This window comes from Musca autumnalis, unplaced genomic scaffold (assembly GCF_047663935.1).
Source record: "Musca autumnalis isolate F117 unplaced genomic scaffold, ASM4766393v1 scaffold_4, whole genome shotgun sequence".
Classification (NCBI taxonomy): Eukaryota; Metazoa; Arthropoda; class Insecta; order Diptera; family Muscidae; genus Musca; species Musca autumnalis.
This window is the reverse complement of record NW_027411977.1, coordinates 177845034-177868386: the sequence shown is the minus strand read 5'-3', so window position 1 is coordinate 177868386 and position 23353 is coordinate 177845034. Positions and strand designations below refer to the sequence as shown.

General features: G+C 34.2%; 1 long non-coding RNA gene across 1 annotated transcript; it reads left to right on the top strand.

Annotated features, from left to right (window-relative positions):
* The first annotated feature begins 3637 nt into the window (after nucleotides 1–3637).
* On the top strand, nucleotides 3638–4709 carry LOC141403568 (uncharacterized). Its single transcript, XR_012412846.1, has 3 exons — nucleotides 3638–3697; nucleotides 4336–4588; nucleotides 4642–4709. It is a non-coding gene; the product is annotated as an uncharacterized lncRNA (long non-coding RNA).
* The last annotated feature ends 18644 nt before the right edge of the window (nucleotides 4710–23353 follow it).

The following is a 23353-nucleotide window of genomic DNA, read 5'->3' as shown; positions in this document are numbered from 1 at the left end:
GAGGACTATCTTTATCGACAAATTTCAGTTGGAAAGCTTTATGCCCCCAGCGAAGATTAAACACCAAATTTCAGTCATTTCGGCCGGATATTAAGGGCACAACCTTCAAAATACCGAAAATCGGGAAGTACCGTTATATGGGGGCTGTATGAAAGCATAGACCTATACCGACAAATGTCAAGTGGTAAATTTTTTACCCCTAGCGAAGACTAAATACCAATTTTCAGCCATTTCGGTGTGATAATGAAGCAAAAATCTTCAAAATACAGAAAATCGGTGGGCCAAAAAACGTAGACCGATAGAGCCCATTTTCAATACCAAACGTCCTAGCAGTAATAGAAACTTCTATACCAAGCTACAAAGCTCTATCTTAAAAATGATTTCATTTGATTCGCCAACATCGTCGCCAGAATATGCTTTTGAAGCGTTCAAAAATCATATTTTTGAAGTGTCTCAATCAAGTCACTGTAAACAACACAACAGATGATCGTATGTCAAACTGTCCTGAGTAGGTTTAGGCTAAAAGCTGTCAACCTTTCCAAAGAAATGTCAAGTGGCGTCTGGCAACAGTGCGTGTTGCCTATGTCGCAAGCTTTTCTAGTTCTCCTCGTACACCGAAATGTAGGCTTATGTCTTCTATTTTTGGTGGATAAGTTTATTGACCTCTAGGAACCCTTTCTAGCAAACTCGGAGTGAAAACCTCAAAATACCTGAAATCTGGTGGTACGGTTATATTGGACCCATTCCTAAACATGGACCTGTATTCACAATTGTTGACAGATAAGGTTTTTTTAAAACTTGCAACCTTAAACGCCAATTTATAGCTACTTCCGTCCGAAAACGTAAAATACCTGAATTTGTGTCTTAAATTGAGCTAAAAACATCAAAATACCTCAAATCGGCCGGTTCCGTTGTATTGGCGCTATACAAAAACGTTGACCGATATAGCCCATGCTCGAATTTTACTTGCCTGCAGACAAAATAAGCAGCGTCCTGTCGCAACTTTTCTGGATGATTACCACAGACGGACGGACATGCATAGATCGATTCAGAATTATATACAAAATCTATATACTTTATAGGGCCGCAAATTTTTATTTATGTATATGCATTATCCTCCATTCTATGCATGAAGGTATAAAAGTGGAAAAAGGCTTTGAAGCCAACATGTTTTTTTCAGTGTTGTGGTTATGATTTATGACCTGTTGCTGTCTAAACGAAGTGTCAACAGGAAAATTGTGGTATAACAAAATTCATATCTCGATAAGATAAAGCGATTTCCGTCCATTAAATCAAACTCCAGATCGCAATTATCGACCAATCGTCACGAAATTTTATCTGGGTCTCGGGTTCCAACCAGAATAGAAACGATTAGTTTTTGGCGATGATCCTAAAATATTAAATGGATAAACTGAACCAAGAACAAAATTTTTATCCGATTTTGTTGCGGCTCTGTAGGTCGTTATAATAGTCTGATCGTAGGTCGTAATAATAGTCTGATCTGATTTTATGAAATTTTTGGGTGAACCACAAGGAAGAAGCTTGCAATATAACATGAGCAAATTACGAAAACAAAACTTGATATCCAACTCTTAACCTTTCCCTGGAACTACTGTGTTACATATAAATAAGTTCATTTAGTGTGTTGGTTAACTTCGCCAAAGCCGGTCCCAAGCCCTGTTGAAAAGGGAGCAGGGATTGTCTCGAGTCGATGAGGTGAATTGATTCACTCCACAATTCGTCTCTAGACGAACGACAGAGTTATTAGGCTTAGCTGCCATGTTCTTGTCTTGATAAAGCTATGTCACGGTAGACCTCAGTCCCACCATCAGTCAATATCTCATGAATATACGAACTTTTAACAGAAAACCCCAAAACCTCACAAGTGCATTAACCTCTTTAGACCTGGCCATCACAAATTGGGACAATGACAACGAGTCACCCAATGTAACCGCCATCTGTTCAAACTCTGGTGGTACAGGGAAGCGGACATTCACTAAGGGCGGGGACGACACTCCGGAACTCAAACTTGGGTCAATTTTTCATTTTATTGTTGGGGCAATATTGCATTAGTTGGGGGGAAATTGTTCGAGGTATATTGGGGTCAAAATTCATTTTACAGTTTCACCCCAAATTTGGGGCCATATTTCCTGGGGCCATTTTTCACAAAGCCCCGTTATATGGGGGCTATACCAAAATATTAGCCGATGTTGTTCATATTTAATCCATTATTACCCACGGACACAGACGGAGTTTGTGCAAAATTTCAGAAAGATATATCAGAAAGATATCCATTTCCAAGTTATAAATTTCGCTCCGCTAGATCAGGGATTTCGACCACTGTGCAGTGGTAAAAAACATATGCATCAAAAATTGTCTATCTGCTAATGGCACCTTCCGATTTCAGGTATTTTCAAGTTTCTATCTGACTGAGTTAGCTACAATTAGGTGGTTCATGGTGGTCTGGTGCTTTTGTAACAGGAAGAAAACTAATTATTTCATATTAGTTCAGAATATTTCATTTTGGAGGATATAATAGTTCGGCCCGGCCGAACTTAACGCTTTTTGCTTGTCTTACTTACAAATCTTCTTTCGCCGTTCTTTCGTTCGAAAAATGATTTGTTCGGTGTTTAATAAATAATATAGTTTTTTTGCCTTTGTTTTAATTTTATATCGCTATACGTTTGTTTTAATTTTATATCGCTATACGTTCCCACAATTTCAATAAATAATTTAACATACATAGATTTATTGTAGAATTTTTTCCTTTTCAGAGAAATTTTATCTACAACATTGTTGTCATGTTAAACACGTTATTGTAACACGGGTTTTTTAGGTAAGACCTCCTCCGTTGCAATGACATTGTTGTTGTGGTTGCTGTTGCCTGGGTCTAACTATTGTTTTATTTTTATTTTGCCTTTGTAATATAAAAAATTAAAACAATAAAAATTGCATTAAATTACCATAGTGTGGAAAAGTCTCAAGTCTCCCCGATGCGGTAACTAACATTAATTTGCACCCTTGTCGGTGATGGTTGTGTGTGTGATTGCTTTTTGTATTGTATCGTTTTTGTTTCAGTTGTTGTTGTTGGTTGGTGGTATTATTGTTTTGTGGGTATGGGGTTGCGACGTTGTTGCTGTTTTCAGATCCGCATTTACATTACCACCTAAATAATGTGTCATCACGCAGTACATCTATCATTGTCACTATCAGCTATTTCCCAAACGACGATATACACACTCACGCACTTACTTACTGGCAGGCTAGTCGTTAGCACCGCACCACTCACTCTCTCACACACTCTATAATTTCGTATCCATCATTTTCTTGTACAAAGAAAGCAACATTTATCTAAAAGAGGACCCACAAAACCCAAACCAAATCATATACATAAGACAAATAAAGGGTATCGTGGGTACTAGACGACGGACGTCATACTGAAATGTTTGCCAACAACCAGACTTTCAGGGATTTGAGCAGATATACAAAACGAAAGTTCAACTGAGTATGAATGAGTGTTTGTTGTGCCATTAACCATTTACAAGTTAGACAATTTTGTCTGATTGCACGAATAACGCCATGAGATATACCCACTTACCGTAGTTTAGTAACTGTCTCTCTGTCCGGCTGACATGCACTAATAGGCAACCACGCATAGGCAACGTTTGAACAAAATACGGTGCCTATTGTAAATATTGTAATTCCAACCAAATATTTAGTGCTTCACCATTCATCATATTCGGTGCTTCAATGCAAGCCGTTTCACTAGGAAAATCCTTTAAAAAACTTCACAAACTTCAAACTTCTCTTCCCCAAAGAAGGAAATGCGGTAAAATCCTGCAAATACCGAAAATCGTAAACCGTTTTATGGAGGCTATAAGAAAACGTGTACTGACAAATTTCTGTGGAAAAATTTTGTAGCCACAAAGGAAACTACCGAAAATTACGCTTATTCGGTGTGATAATGAGACTAAAACTCTGAAAATACCGAAAATCGGGAGGTACCGTTCAATGAGGCTATATCAAAACGTGAATCTTCTGGGGAAAAGTTTGGTGGTTTCTAAATACCAATTTTGAGCCATGAGGTGTGATAACGAGGCTAAAACCTTGAATATATCGCACATCGGGCAGTACCGTTCTATGCACGCAGAAAAATTTATGTTAGAAATATGTTTGGGTCCAAACAAATATATGTTTGGGACCGGTTGCAAACAAATTACATATTATGTTTGGATCCAAACAAATATATGTTTGCAACATTTTGTAACATATCTCAATTTGATATGTTTGGGTAAAACATATTTTTTATGTTAGAACATTTTTTCATGGGTGGAGAGAGGATGTTTGTCAACGAGAGTAATAACAGTGCTCTCGCGGCTGTGGAATGCTGTTTTATAATAAAGAGTTGTGTGTATTGTATAATAGAAGACGTAGAAGCGAAGAAGGGGGCTTTGGTGGCATGTATGCGTCAAACTCGTGTGTTTCTTGTTTTGTTGTTGTTAACCAACTTAGCAGGCGAAGAAGAAAAGAAGAAATGATATGAATTATATTTTTTTTCTTTCTTCAGTGTTTTAGTCAAGACGGTAAAGTGAGTGAATAAATCAGTGTTTTGTGTTTTCTTAAAGAAATTGTGCTTTTTAGTAAATTAAATGCCCAATACATTTTATAATTGAATCGGAAAGTTGAATGGAATTATTTTATTGGACAAGGAAGAAATCGCATTTAATATTGGTAATTACATACATACATACTTATGTATATTTGAAATATGGCATATCCATATTTATTACATTACATAATTATTTGATTCTAGATGCTGATTCCCCGCTGATGATTTCAACTATGAGGACAATTTGTTTTATTTCACAACTAAGGAGAAGCGTTCAACTACGTTTCTATATATTTTTCCTTTTTAAAACTGTGACTACAAATTATTTCAATCAGTTTTTATTTTATTAAAGTGTGTTATGTATTTCTTAGGAATTTTGTATGTACCTATGTGTTTGTTGTTCTTTTGCCTTTCAATAAAAACCACAAGATTTGTGTGTATACTATAGAGATAGCCAGTGAGTTCTTACTGAGAGCAAGTGAGCACACAATTTAAAGTGTTTTACATTGAATTTTACGCTCCCTTGCTCTCAGTAAGCGCTCACTGGTGCATGTGTTTGTTTTTTTTTGTGCCTTTTGGGTTTGTATTTTTTGCAACCCCAAACATATAAAATGTTTGCACCCAAACATAAAACTTTTTCCACCCACACATATATATATTTGCACCCAAACATAAATATCTTTGCACCCAAACATATATTTGATTTCACCCAAACATATATTTGTTTGCAGACCCAAACATATGTATATTATGTTTGGGACTGTTGCAAACATATATATGTTTGCTGCAAAATATGTTTGGGACATATGTTAGAGAGGCTGTTTTTTTTTTTTGAGTGTGGGACTATATTAAAACGTGGACCTATACTATCAAATTTCCGAAAAAAAAATTTAGTACGAAATTTATGCTTATTCGGTGTGATAATGTGGCTAAAACCTTGAAAATACTGAAAATCGGAAGGTACCGTTCTATGGGGGCTACAACCGAACCTGAATCTGTACAGAAAGAAAGTTTTGTAGCCCCAAAGAAGAATTTATACTAAATTTCAGACATTTCTGTCATAATGTGGCTAAAATTCTATATCAAACAGCGAAACTGTACAAAAATTTCTGGAAGAAAATTTTTTCTATCCAAGGAAGATACACGGAGGAAAAAACGGCCTCTCTAACATATTTTGCAGCAAACATATATATGTTCTAACATAAAAATATATGTTATAACTAAAATATGTTTGGATCCAAACATATGTAATGTTAGGGACTGTTGCAAACATATAATATGTTTGGACCCAAACATATTTTATGTTTGCATCCAAACACATTTCAATATTTAATACAAATTTCAGGAGATGCTGTAACAAACCAACCAACCCACCAAAAAACATTTTTCTCTTATATGTACAAACAAGTTTCTGGACTAGGCAACACTACGAGTTCCCATTTGATATTTCCATTGCAAAATTGGGCATGACATATAAGATGGAATTACCTTGGGAACATTTCCGTTCAATCATTTTGATTTGGTACCTATTGACTTATTTTTATTCCAGGGGCCGGATTCTTGTTCTATGAAAATTTGAAATGAAAACTATTTTTTTTAGAAGCACATAGATTCAAACCAGCGCTTTTGTGACCGGACCAGGGTTTAAAATGCTAACGCCATATAAGCAAGAGCAACGAATTTTTGCAGCTTTGCCTGCTAAAATTTCTTCGAAATATGTTTAGCAACAATGAACAACGGCAACATGTAGCAACAAATTTCACAAAACTATTGCCAGCGATGCTGATGCTATTTATTGTTGTTGCTAAAATAAAAGAGCATCAGATACGCATACTCATATTTTGCAGCACACGTGATCAACACATATCAGAAAAGAGAATAAGCAACAAAGTTTCAACGGCTTAGCCAGGTTTTCAACAAACAATTGTTTTTGACATCAAGGTTACCAGTGTAATGCATTAAAAATCACGATATAATTATTTCCAATTTTTCTTTTATTTTCATTATATATCTTATTTTTAATTAGTATTCTTTAGGTTCTATGATGGAGGCCAGGGACGTACGCAGGGGGGGGGGGCACGGGGGGCCCGGGCCCCCCCGAAATGGTTTGGTCGAACAAAATTTTTTAAGCTACTGTAACTAGTTATTATATTTTTTTTTTCTCATAAAAATGTTTGTATATTTGAAGATTTGTATATTTGAAGATTTCAAATTAAAACTTATATTTGCTTAAGTTTCTGAACAGAAAATGTACATCATTAACAAGTTTTGTAAGAAAATATTTTAAAAATTTTTGTTTGTAAGCTGTTTTTGAGAGAAACTTCCAATGAAATCTGAATTACTTCTTTATGTCATATCATACCACTATCAAATGCTAATTCCTTAATGAATATACCCCATATCTATTATTTATTCGAACTGTATAGAGCTCTCGAGGCTTAAAACTCATCCGGTTATAACAAAAATAACGAGTTCAGTATTGTGGGAATGGAAATATATAAAAAAAATCTATTGAATAAAATGTATGAAGGGTCGGTCCTTCGTGAACTACACATTGAAAGCCAATTAGAAATTTGTTTTACTGCCATCAAATTTTGTTATTCTGTTTTAGACAAATTTGCTGCTAAACAGTATGAGAAAATAATGAAGACAAATGAATTTTTGTGCGTCACTTGGTTTTTACTTATCATCACCGAAGTTTAATTGTAACCTCAGACTTTAGATTACGAGATTATATACACTAGGATTGTATCGCATAGATTTCATCAAAATAATGATTTAAGACTTCACATATGTTTGGACGATATTCGTTTCAGCCAAGATGGAAGTACTTACCACCGTCCGTCCGTCTGTATCTCTGTTTGTCTGGCAGGTTGGAACTCATGATAACTCTCGGTCCAAGTTATGGATCTCGTAATGTTTTGTCTAAATTAAATTTAAGTCATATCGGTACCTCCGCCATAAAAGTTCAAAAATGTTCACTAAAATGGTCGAAGGGACTAACCGATTCGGTCTAAAATCGAACCTAATATGGTTCGCAAGATTACTTCCAAAAGTACATCAAGGTCCAAGAGAATATGTTTGGACAACATCTCCAGGTCTCTTATACAAGTCCAACATAACTTCAGTTTAAAGACTGTTCATTGATTCTTTGGACATTTTGTAGTCTTGTTTACAGCGATATCCTACTTTTTGTGGACAAGTTTATGCTTCCTGACAAAGCTCTAAATACTCCGATGGCCAACTAAAAAGCTTATGGGCGCGGTAACTATCGAGAGGAGTGTCTTTCAAATAATTATTAGTGAATAATTATGTGGGGTTCAATAAGTCCATCAAAGTGTTTGTCATCGAGTCCAAAAACGTTTAATCGTACAATTAAGAAAACAAATTATAGAAGCGTTATAATTTGTTTTCTTGTAGCATAATATTAAAAGTAAAAATAATCCTGGTATCAGAATCTATCTCTTTCGGTAAATAAAACTGTGCAACATTTTTAAGGTAATCTTGTGCAAATAATTTGAAGTGAGGATTTTTTGAAAGTACAGAACAAAAGTACAAAAACCCTAGTTCCGTTTTGTTGAGTCAGATACAGCTTGGATTTTATGGCCCCATCTAAACATTGTTAAATATCGACTTTTTAAACAACTCGGGGCTATATCTCTGAATCCAATACAAATCTTCTTCTGACCTTTGCAGCAAATTTGTAGATAAGGGCCAAAATAAAATATTTGGAGAAATGAAAAAAAAAAAATAAATTTTATAATATATCTAAAAATTCCATAATTTGTATACATTTCGCACCATATCTCCAAAACTGTTAAATTTTTCTTAATGTTTTCATTTGGAAACATATCAACGACAACGACAGCCGATATTCTTAAAAATTAGGCTAAGATCATCGAAATAGTGAAAATCTTGCTATAGCAAAGACAACGGCAATTCTTTATGGTTGTACAATTCTGCGATAAACCATAACGTGGACCTGTATGATTAAAAACTTCAATAAATTTTACATGGCGACATTATCGAACGTGGCCCGATATTGTCTATTTTCAATTCTAAATATCCTACTCTGTAAATATTTAAAATTGTATCCTTAGTCCCGATTTACATTAAACGATATTTCTTGCGGCAATTTTTCTCGTTCTCTTTTAAACTTGACTCTTGCGTTTATACAGGCAATTATGTTTCTGCAAGTTTTGTTTTCAAAATAATGAAAATAAGGTCAAAAACGAAAAATATAAAAAGAATTGAAAATTGCCGGTACGAGCAATTTTTTTCCACTTCCATACCCGTGAAGTGTCTCTCGTACAAACTGAGACTTGCCGCAAGTAAACTCGCCTAATGTAATTCGGGACTAAATATTATTAATTCTTTCTATTGAATTTATATTCTTTGTACCATTATTTCATATAAAATATAGAATAGAATATGTGCCAAAATTTCCAGTCCATCGGACAAAAATTTACCGAGATATGAGCTTTCGAAGGGAAACATTTATTGTGTTTTGTATGTAGCATAGAAACTAAAAACGTCTTTTCCTCGAAGTGGCACTTTATATGTTTTTGTGGGACTATTGTACACATAAATCATGTGCTTAACCGAGAGAGTCTTTAAAAAAAAACTGCTGACGGAGTCAGAAAAATATCAATTTTGTACGCTGTTTTGTTTTTGTTAAAATCGAAATTTTGAATTTAACTGTTCAAAATTTTTAAAAATTGATTTTTTAATTCCTTTTAGATAATGGACAAGATTATTAGGTTCGTAATGATCCCACAAAAATATATGCTGATCGGTTTATTCTTTTTCAAACTACAGTGGGTACCGCAAACTGCTTTAGTAAAAACAGTGCTTTAAAAGCGGACATTTGAATGTAAGATTTTTCAAAAAAAAAAAAAAAAAAATAGAAGGTAACTTAAGGTTTAATAGATTTTTTATAAAAAATGCATGAAAATGGCTTTTCTCATGCTTATAAGTGGCCATAACCCCTTAAAATAGCTTTACGTAACCCTACACAACATTTGAATTTTTCATGATTTTTGGTCAAGTTGTGCCCCCCCCCCCCCCCCCCCCCCCCCCGAAATGAAATCCTGCGTACGTCCCTGATGGAGGCATTTTGACATTAAATGCCACCTTTTTTATTATTGCGTTGGCAACTCTAACCAGAAAAACACCCTCTGTTGCTATTTCCCTGCGACGAATGGTCAGCCGACTGCTAAATATGTTGCGTGGTTGTCGATTATGCCTAACGAAAAAAAGATTAGGCGTCGAAAACGAAATAAGCAAAAATGCACAAAAATATATATGGGTTCGGTTGCTTATTTAGCCGTGTGTGTCAATATTGTGTAGCAGTTGAAGTGTACAGCTAATGCTAATGTGTTTAGATGCTGGCTTTTAAATTTTAAACCCTGGACCGGACAATACGTGGAATTGATGGGTCATCCGCCGTATAGCCATGACTTGGCACCCAATGACTTCATTTAATACTCGAACATCAAGAAAAAAGGCGGGGTCAACGATTTTCGTCACCAGAAGATGCTGTTGAAGTGTTCAACAATCATGTTTTGGTGGTGTCTCAATCGGAGGGGAAAAAGGGCATCGACAATTGGTTTGAACGCAGGCCAAAGTGTATAAATCATGCTGGAGTATACATTAAAAAAGCAACAACACCAGTTTGGATGATTAATATTCGCGTTTTCATTATTAAGCCAGAAACTTATCTAGTAACCCTCGTACATTCTATATATATTTCTAAATCAGCTTCAGAAGCCTTAAATGTAATATTTGGAAAATACGTTCTTCTAAAAAACACTCTGTATGGATGTGATAATAATATTTTGTTATGATTACATTTTCACAACATTCTGGCACGATACTGTAACAACACGAAGTGTGCGTACCTCCCAGACTACCGATATTATAAAATGAACGTTGCAATTGCGTGAGACAAAAGCAATTTGTTGAGTGGTGTGAGAATTAAAAGGGACCCTTGATACACAATTACATGGTGTTGCATACCCCCTATGCGAAAGTAACAAACACAACAACAACAACATTTGCAGGAATAATGGCTGTTAGGTTAAAAGCAAAAACAAAAAAAAAACTATCATACATACACGTTCGTTGGTTCGTTTTATTAAAACGAAAGGTCGCGTGTTTTGGTTTCAGCATTAAAGTTGAAAATTTTCTAAGTTTGTTGTTACCTCTTGAAGTGGTTTGTTTTTATAGACAGACTGTCGTACCCTAAAACATTCGTTTTATTTTGATTTGTTGCCAAAAATAATTATTATTGTAACAAACAGCTAACCAAAACAAGACAAAAAGGAAAACAAATACATAATAATAAGATGCGATATGTTACGCGTGTGAGTCCGTCCGTCTGTCAGTCCCTTTGTGTGTGTCGGCACGAATATTGTTTTTGTTTGTTCTCTTCAATCCCAAATGGGAAATTGCAGAATACCAAAATACACTTTTTGTCATTAACGTTTGTTATTACCACCGCAGATACACATCTAGCGAACTTGAATTGAGGTATCCTGGGACTTTGGCATTCAAACTGCGGGTCCACATACATATTATAAATGTTCACGTTTTCATGACACGAGTATCATCAATATTATGTTGATTGTTGTTGTTAGGTATTTGCAGAAGAACATGAAACAACAAATGAAGAGTAAACTTGACAGAAAAGGTGTTAAGGTACTCACCATTAAATGAAATCCAGTTACAGGGGTTACCAATACAACCATTCGGCTAAGGATAGTTAATCAGGTAACTGTTGAATGTTAATTGAAACGAAATCGCGTGACTACCTTACATGCTGCTAGGTTTATCGTTTAAGACAAAATTCAATTAAATATTTTTCCTTGGTCCTAATTAGAAAATTGAATGAAACATTCATGTCATTTTCTCTATAAATTAATAATACATATATACATAGTTTTCTAATAACGCACATACAGTTAGACAACTAAAATTTTACGAAAAACCTGGCCAAAACGCTGAAAATGAATGGATTTTTACCTAAGCTTTGGTTCTTATGTTTTTCGGGTTTCTTGTTTCATTTTTCATATTATTTAAGCCTCAGACGGCCATTTTGGTTACTTCTCCTATAAAATGTGATCGTATCAATTCAAAATATTCTACAAATTTATTCGCCATACATTTTTACTATAGGTCCTAGAATACACCAAAACTCTATATCTTACCTAAACTCCAGAAATATGCAAAATTAAAAACACATTTTAGGGTTAAGGTCGTACTTCATGTGAGTTTTGGCAAAAATTGTCATTCAAAACATCATTTTAGAAAAATGGTGTCAAAGACAAAAATGTTCTCCACTAAATGCCACTATAAGTCACCAAAGACATGAAATCTCTATTTGTATTACATACCAAAGAAATATCGGTATAAATTTTGCCAAAAATCCAAGAAACAAAAATAGGGGTGCAAGCTTCTACCATTTCTACAGTTTTGAAAATAGTTAAGATTAGGATTCCAACATGATGGAATCTCTCAAATAAAACGCTTGCCGTTTAATTTTTCCACCATTTATAAATTAAATGCAAGCGTTTTATTTGAGAGATTCCATCATGAGAAAGAATATATTTATTGAGGCTAAGCGACAAATTATTTCCTAGTTTTAATTGCATTTCTAAATAAAACACTGAAACTTAATTTTTTTTTAAATTATATTTTATTTATAACTTTTTAGTAAATAAATTTTTTTGACCACTGAGAACAAAATTATACTCAATTTAGGACGAAAATTTAGATAAAACTTTAAAATGCCTGAAATCATGTAGTACCGTTATATAAAGGCTATACCAAAACCTGGACTTATGTCCATAATTTTTGGTGGGGAAGTTTCTGTACCATTGGGGACTCCAAAGGCCAAGTTACGAGGGTGGTTCGGAAACTTCTTAGCCTATCAATGAAAGAGAATAGTTTGTTTTTCAAAAATATTTTTAGTTTCCAATATAATCTCCTGACACTTCAATAAACTTAGTCCAACGCTTTTCTAGCAATTCTATACCTTGATTAAAAAAGTTTTCCTCAAGGTCTTCAAAATAGTGGTTTACAACTGTAATTGCATCTTGCTTGCCAGCAAGGATTTTTTTAGATTTGGGAACAAGTAAAAGTCACTGGGAGCTAAATCAGGAGAATAAGGTGGGTGGTCAAGCAACTCGTACTTTAATTCGTTGATTTTAGCCATTGTTAAAACACTCTTGTGCGCTGGTGCGTTGTCTTGATGAAAAATTATTTTTTTGTGTTGTAAGCCAGGACGTTTTTCTCGAATTTGTACATTTAAATGATCCAAAAGGTTGCAATAGTACTCTGAATTTATTGTTTTACCCTTTTTAAGATAGTCAATCAATAAAATACCTTTGAAGTCCCAAAAAATCCGTTGTCATAACCTTACGAGCCGATTGAATTGTTTTTGCCTTCTTTGGGGCACTTCCTCCAGCTTCAGTCCATTGTTTGGATTGTTCTTTTGTCTCTGGAGTATAGTGGTGGATCCATGTCTCATCAACAGTTATGAAGCGACTCTTAAAATCCATTTTATTTCGCTTAAAACGAACCAAACAAGCTTGAGAAATGTTCATTCTTATGCGTTTTTGATCGACTGTTAACAAATCCGGCACCCATCTTGCAGAAAGCTTTTTCATCTGTAGTTCTTCATGCAAAATTAAATGGACTCGATCATTTGAGATGCCCATGATATGATACGAAGGAGCCCATGATATGATACGAAGGAGCACTTTCACCTAACACATTCACCATATCATTATGAATTTCTTGTCCCGATAAACCTTTTTTATGTAAATATTTAGTGACAGCACGCATTTCTAATTTTTCCATTGTAAAAAAATTGCGGATGCGTCTTTTTTGAACACCTGTTTCTATATGAAGGAGTTGCCAGATAGAAACAAAATTTAACATAACAGAGATGGAAGTTTCCAAAACACTTACCTTTTTTCTGTTTATACCGCGCTTTTTGTGCTAGGCTAAGAAGTTTCCGAACTGCCCTCGTACAACCAATTCTGGCTAAAAATGAAGATAAAATCCTTAAATCACTTGTAATCGGGTGGTACCACAATATGGGGGCTATATCAAAACCTGGACCTATGTCAACAATTTTTGGTTTCTGTACCATTGGGAACTCCAAATGCCAAGTTACAGCCAATTCGGCCTCAAAATGAAGATAAAATCCTCATAATACTTGAAATCGGGTGGTACCGCTATAAGGGCGCTATACCAAAACCTGGACCTATGTTCACAATTTTTGGTGGAGAAATGTCTGTATCATTGGAAATGCCAAATGACAGCTAATTCGGGCAAAAATTAAGATAAAATCCTCAAAATACCTAAAATCGGGTGGTAATTGGACCCATATTCATGTATTGTCATCCAAATCTGAAAAGTGTGCAAAGTTTCAGTTCGATTGGTTAACTGCAACTGTGAGGAAAATGAGTTACCAGAGTTGAAATGCAATTTAAATAAAACACCGTTAAAACACTGTGAAATGGACCAATCTTTGTTTTAATTTCATATTTATTTATTGTCATCCAAATCTGAAAAGTGTGCAAAGTTTTAGTCCGATTGATCAACTGCAACTGTGTCAAAATTGAGTTACCAGATTTGAAATGCAATTTTAATAAAACACCGTAAAAACACTATAAAATGGACCAATTCATGTATTCATGTATTGTCATCCAAATCTGAAATGTGTGCAAAGTTTCAGTCCGATTGGTCAACTGCAACTGTGTCAAAATTGAGTTACCAGATTTGAAATGCAATTTAAATAAAACACCGTAAAAAACACTGTAAAAATGGTAAAAATTAGCCACTATTGGTTTTGATTTCATATTCATGTATTGTCATCCAAATCTGAAAAGTGTGCAAAGTTTTAGTCTGATTGGTCAACTGCAACTGTGTCAAAATTGAGTTACCAGATTTGAACTAAACGGACCAAAGCAAGTTAAATAAAACACTGTAAAAATCCAAAAAGGGTCACTTTGATCAGCTTTTATACCCACTTATTAAACAAGAAACGTATATACTTTTCAGAACTACACGCAGTGGGATATTATACACAATATTTGACCCCATTTAGTGTAAATTGATACAACTTCTATTTCGATTTTTGGCCAGGTTTTTCGGAAAATTGTACACTGTGCGCCGTTTTGTTGATTTAAAACTAAATAACATTATTTATATAATTCTTCACATTTTATTACATTTCTTACACATATAAATTGTTAAAATAAAATATAAACAAGTAGCAAAGTGCCCGCTGCTTCGTATGCGGAAAGAGTATAAAAACAATTAAACAATATTTAATATGGAAATGGGGAACACTGAAAATTTTGTTGCACTAATACCAATTCTAATCAATATTAAATTTTATTTAAGTACTTTTCGTACCATTTTAGTAAGACTTAAAAAATCTGCCGTAAATCACCCTTACACATCAACACCGAGTCACATTTTTGAGGCATATTAATTACGGTCTTTCTATCATCAGAAGGTAAAACATGCTTAGAAGAATTAGAAGACACGTGTCCTGGCATCAGTGACTTGAAGTCAAAAGGGTTCATTTCGTCAGGCTAATATATTCTAAATCGCCAAAACTGTGGATTCACTCGTGGAAGCAAAGTTGTAGCTCTCGTCTTAAAGAATAATAACTGTTAAAACATAAAATCCATTTAATTTCATCTTCAAGGTAAAATTTCCGTTATAATTTTTTCTTCGATTTTTGTCTACAGATATCCAACCGATTAAAATTGTAGCAAACAACCAACTCCAAAAATCGAACTTAGATCTCAATACACAACTTTCTAGAAAATACGAACTCTGTAATAGCCAAAATAGCAAAACAAGTGCGGTTTTTATCTCGGTTTATTATCCATAAAAACTAAACTGTTCAAATTCAAGAAAGCAATCAACCACATTAATGTAGCAAAGTTATAAACAACTTTCTGGAACATACGAACTGTCTATCAACGGTTCTTAAAGGTGAAAATAGCAAAAAACTTTTGAAAATATTCGATTTTTATACTTTTTTCTCAGATTCTACTCCACAGATACCAAACCTCTCAAAAATTAAGGATACAGTCAACAAAAATGTACCTAAGATCTCAATAAACAATTTTCTGGAACATCTGAACACTCTAGGAATGTTTCTTCAACCTCCAAATTCGATTATTTTAGATCATATTCTTTCCTGTTCAGGTCCGTAAATAAAAAAACCTATCAAATTGCCTTGAGTTTTGAAAAGTTTGTTATTTCAAGACCTGAGCAAGGGGAAACGTTAAAAATTACTTAAAATCAGCTTAAGTCACTCCTCCAGGTTCAAAATTTAGTTTCAAATATTCTTTATATCGGTCCATTCCTTCAAGTACCTCCCACAAAAATTTGTTCCTGTGTCCTTAATTTATGGTTGAGAAGTTTCTTGGCTAGTGAGAACCATAAAAGCCATATTATAGCTAATTCGGCCAGAAAATGTAGCTAAAACATCAAAATACCAGAAATGACTGGTTTACGTGGTGGCTATAACTTTCATAGCCTCAGTTAGTATGTTAAATATACAGTTTTGAAAATCACACCACTCGGGTAGAGATTTTTATTCCGTTATAGCATGTTGGTAATTATATCCAACCTGAATTTAGAAGCCTCAGAAGGTCTCCCAGGCATAGTTCGGCTGTCTCAGCAAGATTGTGTAGGAACCCAGCAAAATTTGAAGGAAGGGGTTCCATGCGATGACGTGATTTCATGGCATCTTTTGCATTGGTTCAAACGAAGTCGTGAAAGATCCGATCTTTTCATTAGCATTTGAACCAATGCAAAGGAAGTCGTGAAAGATCCGATCTTTTCATCAGCATTTCAACCCATGCAAAGGAAGTCGTGAAAGATCCAATCTTTTCATCAGCATTTGAACCCATTCCATCTATCCAATAGAGATGAATTTTGTGTTTTTATTTATACAATTTTTTCTAAATATATAAGATTAAATATTTTCAATAGGCTTGATGTTGTCGGAGACCCGAAATCACAACCAACGTTGTTAAAACTCTCATCGTAATGATACCCAGCAAAAATCCTCATTACAAACCTCCTTTCCCACCCATTATTTCAGTGGTTACCACCTACTTTGTTCAGTGGTTACAAAATAACCAGATATTTCGCGCGACATGGCCTTGTTAAAATAATGGGTGGGAAAGGAGGTTTGTAATGAGGATTTTTGCTGGGTAATGTCATTGCAAAGGGTTGGTGAAAATGACATGCCAAAGCATTGGTGAAAATTACATGCCAAAGCATTGGTGAAAATTACATGTCAAATCATTGGTGTAAATGACATGTTTTGGATCCAAAAGTGAATAGCATCTTTTGGGGTCCACGCTCATATAAAATTCATCTATGAAGATGCTAAAAAGATGACATGCTAGCTCACTTGCACCAATGATTGAATGACATCTTTAGCATCGAACATTTTGCTGGGAATTGCCGTCCTAGAATTTTTAATCTTCGTTGCATTTGTACAGGGGAAGAGCATAGGAGTAAACACGTTTACTCCTTTTCTTCGTTTCCGCAACTGCGACAAGAGTCATGGTGTGGAATATGTAGGCGCTTTGTGTGGTTACCAATATATACCGTTACCGTTGGACCGATAGAGCCCAACTTTGAACTGCAAACAAAAATACCCAAATTTCACAGTTATATCTCAATTTTTGTGGATGCTAGAGCGATTGCCACATACAGAGGGACGGACGTGCAGATCGACTCTGAATTTTATCCTGATCAAGAATATACATACTTTATAAGGTCGCAAATGATTGTTACACAGAAAAACAAACATAATATACCCTTCATATTATGGTGAAGAGTATAAACATGTTTGAATTGTTTTTCCAATAAATAGCAAACACGGTGTCCATCAAGGTTTTTAATGTCACAGAGTCCAAAAACTCGTATAATAAAGAAATTAATATCGCTTCTTCTGAAACGTTATACCAGAAATAGAGAATGCTGCCTGAACAAAAATCATGGAGTTTTTTAACTTGTAATATTTTGTCAGTACTTAGCAAAAAGATGTTGAAAGTTGGTTTCTGACATTATTTTCTGAGATATTTGTTCGACCATGTTTTGGCAAAGGCTCAAACAGTACTGCAAGTAGGATTTGAAATCTTTGAACCGTAGTCTGTATCTCCCGACTCCGTGTATAAACGCTTTCCTATTTACTTAAGTAAGTACTGCATTTTTTAGGTGGTTCGCACGGACTTTATCAATTCTGGTAAAATATCAACGTTTTGGTGTTTTGACGACACAGAAGAGTATTATTTTTTTTTATGGACACAATCGCTGGATTAGAAATATTTGACTTGTACAATCTGCATTCGCGAATTCAAATTATCCATCTTTTTGGATGATAGTAATTCAAAGAAGTCGTTTAGGTCGCACTCAGACATTAACGAAAACCATTCAGATAAATATTATAAAAGTAGTTTATAGAGAGAAAAATAATGAGTTAATAAAATATCACGACAGATTACTGTATACCAAATACCATTCAAAGGTTTATAAGATAGTAATAAAGGTTAAATATCAAAGATTTGTTCAATTAAAAACTTTTTGAAATATGGGACTGACGTTAGAGTGTGATAACTGGATGTGATCTTTAAAGAACAAAACAACAAAACAATGTTCGGACCGAACTTTTCGTAACCTCCACGACATTAAACCCCTTTGTAACTCTATTCGATATATTCGTTAATGGAATTATATAGGAATTGCATTGAGGTTCTGTAAACAGAACGATATCCAAAAATCCATATTATAGCCGATGTTCTTACAAATAGAGTAAGATCTTCGAAGTACTCAAAATTTTGCAATAGCGAAAACAAAGAGAATTTACTGCGGAAAATAGAAAATAAAATGTCTATTAAGAGCGAATGTTGTTAAAAAATATTGGATATATATACCAAACCGAGAACATATATGGTTAAAAATTACAAAATACTGAAAACTGGATGGAACTTTTTGTATGTGGACTATACAGTGTCCGGTATGGTTCATTTTCATTTGGAGCTATGTACCATTTTTCAAAATTATATCTATATTGCATTTATACACTTTGTGTCAATAGTTCATATAAAATCAACTATATATGCCTTAAAGTAGCTTTACGTAACGTTACACAACATTTTAAAATTTCATGATTTTTGGTCAATTTTGAAGTTGTCGATGTTTTCAGCACAAATTAAAGGTAATTTAGCGTTCGAAAGAGTCAAAAAGCTTTAACTGAAAAACAAGTGGGCCAAGGCTATAGTCGGGTCGGGCCCACTATGTGATACCCTACACCACTACCCCTGTGCATAAGCTTTTGACAGGTAAAATTCAAAATATTAAAATTGGGTTATCTTAGCGCCTGTGCTCTTAATGCCTTCATTAAAACAGGTCAATTTTGTTTAAACGCATTTTAAGATGGAAAGTGGGATGTACGCCAACCATCAATGGGCTTCTTTCTCTGTGAGACCCCCATCAACCCCCAAAATATCGTGAGGATCCGATCAAAATTCCGACCTGTAGTGTGATTGCACAAAAAATGGAAAAAGGGATACATTACCGACTATTGCGATGTCTCTGTTGTTTGAACACCTATGACAACCTACTTCACATCGTTGCAAAGATGATATTTTCTACTTTCATTAGCAGGTTTTGCTTTTGATATATGCCTTATAGAAGAAGAGATATTCGCCTTGAAATAAAACGTTGACTTGTTCTCCAATATGTTTTTTGGCCATTCCGACCCCTGAATATTATCCGACCATCACCAAAATAAATAGGCTTCTTTCTCTGTAGGACCTCCATTAACCCCCAACATTTCGTGACGATCCCATAAAAATTGCGACCTGTAGCGTGATTACAAAAAAATGGAAAAAAATTAAATGTATTATTAATTTTTGCGATAAATCCGTTATTTAGCCACCTACGCCAACCTACTTGGCATCATAGTCGGACTTTGTTTTTGGAAGGTCCCCAACCAAAGCTGTGATATTCGTCATTATTATCATCAATATTAAAATCGCAAAAATGAAAAGTTGGGTTCTATTAGCGGCTATTGCGATATCATCGTTGTTTGACCACCTATTCGCTTTGAAATAAATTTTTGAATTTTTCTCCAAATAAGTTTTTTGCCAATTCCGACTCCTGAATATTATCCGGCCATCACTAAAATCAATAGGCTTCTTCCCCTCCGGGACCTTCATCAACACCCAAAATTTGGTGACGATCGGATTAAAATTGCGACCTGTAGCGTGATTACAAAGTTTAGATGGACAGACGGTCGGACGGACACACATAACTCAGCTCGTCGAGATATTCATTTTGGTATATCGGCCTTTTTGTAGAAAATTTACTTCTGTTGAAACTGAGGTATGGGGTATTGTATCTCGCGAATTGTTGTAATATACCATAACTTTTGAACGCATTTAGGTAAAATAAACTGTTTTAGCACGATTCACCGATGGATTTCTTAAAATTATAATTTGAGCGGAAGCTGTGGTCATATTAATGTAAAAAAATAGAAAAAAATCGTTGAAGGAAACGAGTTTTTTTAAGTCAGTTTTCAATTAGTGGCTGTACAATACAATGTAGAGTATAATGTTCAAAGAAGAAGTTAAAGAATACACTTCAGAGAGGAAGTTTCTAATGTATGATTTTTTAATATAACCACCGCATCAATCTCAAACGGATGCTGACATTTTGAAGACTGAAAAATTGGGTTTTTTGAATTTTTGCTCTAATCGGAACGCGCAACTGTACTCGTTTAAAAACTGATTATGAGATTGTAGTACTCGCGATTACGCATTTTTTGATGTATAACTAGGGCGTGTAGCCTTCAAAGGTTCACAACAATCTCAGCTTAAAGTCGAAATTTTTGTGCGTATTTTTTTTTTTTGTAAAAACCAGTTTTTTGGATTCAAAACTTACAAATGCCTTTCGATTTCAGTGGAAACCCGCGTGAATTTAGTTTTTTTACGTTCTGAATCTAACAAGCCTTTGCGCGTCTAAATCCATCCACTAGATCGGCGGATATGATACCCCTCAAATTTCGAAAATATGCAAAAAATATTTTTTAAAATATCGCGCATTTAGACGCGTTTTAGATGTGTATTTCCTACTTAGATAAATGTGCGAAAACAGATATTGAAAAACGTTCGCGAATCCGGAGATATAATAGATTTTTTCTAAAAACTGAGTGCGATGCTACATCCACGGTTCTTGATGGATCGCATTGAAATGACATAGGATGATGTATTTTTTAATGGTGATCATTGAAATCGGATGCGCATAAAATGCAAATGTACTTCGTGGAAATTATGGGCATTTTACTGTTTTTTGAACCCTAACATGCAACTGATGCTACATCGTGGTCGCCAAATGGAATTTCACAAAGTGTATATCAAATAAGAGGAATTGATTAGCTGTTTTGGAAAATCGGATGCGCATCTTGTGATTTTCACTATTACGCGGTCTCTATGCGTTTCAAGTTTTGTAATATTTACTTTTACTTTATTTTAATTTTATATCCCAATTGGAAGTCGTTGTTATATAATATAATGATCTAAAAATGTTCGCTAATAAAAAAACTATAAGCCAACATTTAGTTGCAACGGAATATCTTCACTATTGGGTTAAATTTTGATGAAATAGACAAAAAACTCAAACATTTTGTTTCCTATAAAACCATAAAAAATTAAAATTAGAATAACATGATTTTTATTTTTCTTCATATCTTCTTCGTGTTTTTTTGACAATATTATGAATATTATATCTCCTAGCTGCATGATTTAGGCATCATTTTATTTCTCACAGTGTATGGAAGCTGTAGAATTTTTTAATATATTTTTTAGTAAGTACAAGCGCTATTATCTTAAAAAATATGTTTGTAAATACGTAAAATTTTGTAAGAATTTAGATTTTTCGCGAATCCGTTGAGACTTTTCATAAGTATTTTCCATCATCGCAAAGGGTAACAATTTTGTAAACAGTAATGTGATATAACAGGTTATTATATTAAGCCGCGATTTTTTCAGAATTTTATCTAATTTTCAAAATTAGAACGCCTATATCTTTTGCGCGCAACGATCAAAGTTAGTTACAAAAACAGATTTGGAATGCCGATTTTTTTCTTAATCTATGTACCAAAAATCATTGAAGTAGTATCAAAAAATTTTTTTAATTTTTTTGAAATGGAAAAGACAATTGTAGACATTTTATGTGATATGCATTAGGGTGGGGCGATTTGTGTGGAAGGAAAAAACCTTAATGAGCCCTTCGCGTTTCTGATTCCTGGGATTGAACTGAGTAAAAGAGTCCACTGGACCATATATCTATCGTGAAAATCGAGCCTCCCGATATTGACTTTAAGTTTTTTATTGACGTTTTTTGGATATTTTGGCATATAACAGCCAAACCATTGAGATTTTCGATCCAACACAATGAGAAACATTGTAGCCAAGACAGTAGTTGAAAACTCTCTAATACATCGCAAAAGCATTGGAACGCTCCTTCGGGCAGTTTTGGCCTTAAGAATGTGCAAGCTTTTCGGAAAATGTAGATAAATGACATTGTGCTACAAAATTTGACCCGAAAAATATTCAAGTGTTCTGATGCAAAATTATATCGTGTTGGGATCCATGGACAACGACAATGCCTTTATTTCGTTTGGTTCACTTCGTTTTATTTTTTTATAACGGTAAAAGTAGTGAAAATCTGGGTTTCTCACATTTTCAAATTTAAACGGACATATCTTATTTTTTTCACAGCGGATTTCTAGTGACCCTTTAGAACAAGTTATTATTCGTTTAAATCGGTTAACAAATGGCTAAGTTATAGTTGTTTAAGTCTGAAAACCCCCACAAAAAACCATAACTGAATTTCTCATAAAAATGCATATTTCGAGTACTTTAAGCTGTAATTACGTCATCAAGGGAAGTCATAGGATCTTCATATGGTACTCCGGATATGCTTAGGGTGTTTACTATATAATCCAGTATTCAAATGTATAATATAAAGTTCATAGCGCCCATGATTCCGCCATAACCTAAAAACCATCATGAAGAATGCCATTGAAAAGTAAATGGCTTATGTGGTAATGATATCACTGGTAAATGATTTCCCTTTAGCAGTCTTCATGGCGATTTTTAGATCAAATGGAATTTCACAATTTTCTGTTTTGGAAAATCGGATGCGCATCATGTCATTTTCACTATTACGCGGTTTATATGCGTTTCAAATGTTGTAATATTCAATATAACATTACTTTAATGTTATGCCACAATTGGAATTCCTTGTGATTTAATATAATCTTCTAAAAATATTCGCCCATAGGAAAACTATAAGTGAAAAAGTTGTTGCAACGGAATATCTTCATTATTGCGTGAAATTTGGACGAAAATGACGAAGAACTCAATCATTTTTTCTTCAACATTTCCTATAAAACCATAAAAAAAAAAAATTAGAATAACATAATTTTTATTTTTTTCGTCACATTTTCATTGTATTTTTGCAAATAACACGAATACTATAGCTCCAAACTTCACGACTTAGGTTTCATTTTATTCCTCACAATGTCTGGATGCTGCTATATTTTTTTTATATATTTTTTTGTAAGTATAAGCGCTATTGTTTCAAAAATATGTTTGTAAATACGTGAAATTATTTAATAAATTTAATTTT